At 34.4% G+C, this 4168-nt stretch overlaps 1 protein-coding gene across 1 annotated transcript in view; it reads left to right on the top strand.

The window, feature by feature from the left end:
• The window catches only part of SPAG16 (sperm associated antigen 16), a 755650-nt gene that overhangs the window by 422844 nt on the left and 328638 nt on the right, over window positions 1-4168 (top strand). The gene's annotated exons all lie outside the window — the stretch shown is intronic.

The raw sequence follows: 4168 nt of genomic DNA, 5'->3' as shown, positions 1-4168 counted from the left end.
AATACCTTCTATAAATTCTAAGCTTTTGTGAGAAATGTTGTAGAGTATACAGTAAGTATTAGTTGTTGCTATTGAAAATTTTAAACATGAGAATAATTTTTAATAAAGGCTAAACTTTTTACTTATGATTTAAAAGAAAGAACAGGGGTACCTTGTTTTGCAGATTTAAAGTTGGTAAAATTAGTCGGAAATTCTAAATATATCAATTATTTAAAGGTCACTTGAAGGTTTGGTATTTTGCCTTGAAGATCAAGTAACAAATTAGAATGAGCCAGTTCAGGTTTCATTAAGACAAAGTTTAAGGTAGTTTATTTTCCCATAATAACAATAATAATAGTAATAGCAATCCATTACAGTCTCAGGTACCACTTTATGCCAGACTCCATTACTGTTATTGTTGGTTTCTAGATAACTTTTTACCTATCACTTAGGCGGCCTGCATCAAAAGACCTGCTTAACATCCTGAAAATCTAACATTTCTTGTAGTCCATACATTAGAATTACATTTAACATAATTTTAAAGATACTTTTAAAGTCCTCTGATATTCCATGAAAGAAGAGTCTGTGGGTACCAATAATTATTCCATCTAGAAACAGAATGAATTTGAATCAATGTTTTCAAACTTCCCTCAAATGAAATGTATTTCTCTTGAGTACCAACAAAGCTTTATGATGTCGTTCATTTAGCTTATCTGTCATTAGGAAACAATGTTTATTATGTGCCAGGACAATATGGGGAGTGGAGGAAGTCCTTGATAAACAGTAATCTCCCCTTTACACGGTTTCGCTTTCCATAGATTCAGTTGCACATGGTCAACTGTAGTTCAAAAATATTAAATGAAAACTTTCAGAAATAAACAATTCATAAGTTTTAAGATGCATGCCATTCTGGGTAGCATGATGAAATCTCTTACCATCCTGCTTCATCATGCCCAGATGTGAATCGTCCCTTTGTCCAGAGTATCCCTCTGTATAAGCTCCCTGCCCATTAGTCACTTAGTAGTCACTTAGGTTATCAAATTGACTGTTGGATATTGCAGTGTTTATGTTTAAGTAAACCTTATTTTACTTAATAATGGCCCCAAAGCACAAGAGTAACGGTGTTGGCAATTTGTATTGACAAAGGGCAGCCGTAAAGTGCTTCCTGTAAGTTAAAAGATACGTGTGTTTGGGGAAAAAAACATAGTATATAGAGGATTCAGTACAATTTGTGGTTTCAGGTATCCACTGAGGGTCTTGAAACATATACCCACAGATAAGGGGGCACTACTGTACTGTTTTTATCCTCTAGTGTTTATGATATAATGTACAATAAGAAATAATATACTACCTTAGCTTCCTAAGTGTAGGGATCTTAGCAAAATCATTGTTGGGCAACGGAGTCGCATGAAACTTGTTACAACTCTTGGCCGTATCGCATACATCAGAGTAGAAGAGAAAATAAAGTAAAAAGAATAAGTGGAACTGAGTCAAATTAACCTAAGGATTGAGAGATTTTGTGACTGATATAAGACTCTCTTCATGTTTTAGCTGGAATTCCCAATGGAGAAGTGAATGTTGCTTATATCATTATATGCATGAATGAAAATGATTGGAATAATTGATAGGTTATTCTTTCAAATCTAATTACATGAATATTATCAACAGGCTAAAAAATCTAATTTCTGATTATAGAGTTTATTACTGATGTTATTCTCATATGTTTCAAATTGACATTGCATTCAGGATTATACCTCATTATGATTTATGGAAACAAAATGCTTGGCAGCATTTATACACACACATACACACACATGTACACACACATATATGCATATATGTATATACACACATGCGTGCATATGCATACATATATGCATGCACGTGTGTATATACATGTATACATATGTACACATATACATATGTGTACATACACAAATATATCCAAATATATCCAATATATAAAATGGCATGCAGTATATCAAAGCCTTCTTTGTGTCTTTTATACTTGGATTACTAGACAGCAAAGCTCACCATAATTCTCCAGTTCCACCAGTTTCCATACTTCCTCTAATCTAGTGAAACAGCTCCACAGTGGATCTTTTCTCTCCTGTATGATACTATATCTTCAAAATCCAGCCCATCACTCAGAATATGGGAAGCATTCTGTGGATCACCCTAGTTTGAGCATCTTCTGCTTTATCACTGTCAGCTGTTTTAAAGCTGTTCTCCATGGTGCCACAGGTGTTTTGAGAAGGTGCTTTAGGTAAATAGTATTGATGAAGCAAATAGGGGGAGAAAGAAACCACATTCTTACCACACTTTAAGACCTAATGTGAAGGTGAAGTGGCCACTTGCTCCATCTCCAACTTCGTTTGTTACCACTCTCTCCATCTCTCATTCCAGTCCAGAAGACATTGGCCTTTCTTCTGCTCCTTCTAAATAAGCCTGTATGCCTCAGTGACATTACTCTACCAGTAAATCATCTCCTCAGATAGCCACATGTCTTATCTCCTCACTTCATTTAAACCTCTGCTCATTAGAGAGAACTTCCCTGACTGCCTATCTAACTAGTACCTTATACTACTTTTAACTTTCATTGTTGAATTTACCACAATAGGATATATCAAATATTTATTTGCTATGGTTTTACACACACACACACACACACACACACACACACGTGAATAAAAGCTTTATGAGAGGAGTTTATCAGAATTATGCTGGTATATCCTACTGCTTAGAATAGAGTATAGACTATAGGAGGTCCTTAAAAAATGTTTGTTGAATGAGAAAATTTAGGAATGGGTCTCTCATATCCATCCATGTAAGTCCGTTTTGTTTTGTGTTTTGCTGTTTAAGACAATGGGCTCTGAAGTACACTTTCTTTTGTAATACAATCTCTGTGTCTGAAAAAAGTTTGAAAAAAAATTTTATTAAAACCTGTGATACTTGGCAGCATAAGTTCTAAGTATGTTTTTTTGATGCTACTGAAAGTAATTCTTTAATTATTAAATCACCTTAAAAATAAAATTAAAATAGTTTATAAAACCATGTGTGTGCTAAAATAATTCTATAAATTATTAAGTAATTAAAAAATAAAATTAAAATAGTTTATAAAACCATTCTTGCACCTAAGGATTGCCAAATCTATTTGTCAAAGATAAACCTAATTTTTTGTAGTGTCAGTACCTTTTTGTTAACAACTTATATTATTTTGCAAGAAGGTTCATAGAAACATGAATCTTGCATTGTGAATCACTTCCTCCAAATAAAATGGCCACACAGAGCTATATACAAAAGCGCCAAAGTGAGGTGGACAGAATCTAGAAGTTGGGATGATACAGAGTTCTGGCTGGATGCAATCTGGAACAATAACCACTAGGGTGTGTGAGCGAAGAGGGAGGGAATAAAGGGACAGTAATGATACCCTCATTAGTAGAAAATCACTCTACTAATCAATTCTAAAGTGGGAAGGATTGTAGAGCGCCAGACAGGGAAACTGGCAGAAGCTGCTGAGGCCAGGCCACCTTGTCATGTTTTCTTTTTTTTCTTTCTTTTTTTTTTTTTTTTCATTGTGTTTTCAAAAGCTCAGGACTTAGAGAAAGAGTAGAGTTATATATGACTATGAGTCTCCAGTGTACAGTGGCCTACACACTAGTGAATTTGCTGTATTTAAGGTCACAAATGCTAATAAATCAAATTGGTAACTTCTCTTTCTATAAGAAGGAATGAGGAGCAGGAGTTGTCTTTCTACTCTGAAAGAAATGTGGACTATGTGTTAATAAACTGTAACATTTAATACAAGGCAGGAGGTAGTGAGCACTAAAAGAAAAAAGAAAGATGGGGCTTCGTAGTGCTGTGGGAATATATAGAAAAGGACCTTACCTTTTCTGGGGTGATAAGGGACAACTTCACAGAGAAGGTAGGGCTAGACATAGGCCTTGAAGGTTGGGCGGAATATGGAATGCCCAGGGCCAGAAAGACATTCTAATACAAGCTAAAAATTATGTGCTCTGGAGCAGAAATAAGCGAAGGACCGATGAATAGATAGGGCTAGTTGGACTATTGTTCTATTTATTTTAGTTTTTTTAAAATAATATTTTATATTAATGTAGTTAAAAATAAACAACTCAATTCCATCTTGTGTATTTGTCAAGAGAAATACTTACTAAACATACATTTAAAT

The sequence above is a fragment of the Pteropus vampyrus genome, unplaced genomic scaffold (genome assembly GCF_000151845.1).
Source record: "Pteropus vampyrus isolate Shadow unplaced genomic scaffold, Pvam_2.0 Scaffold42, whole genome shotgun sequence".
NCBI classification, from domain to species: Eukaryota; Metazoa; Chordata; class Mammalia; order Chiroptera; family Pteropodidae; genus Pteropus; species Pteropus vampyrus.
Note: the sequence above shows the minus strand (reverse complement) of the source record. Positions and strands in the feature narration are given on the sequence as shown.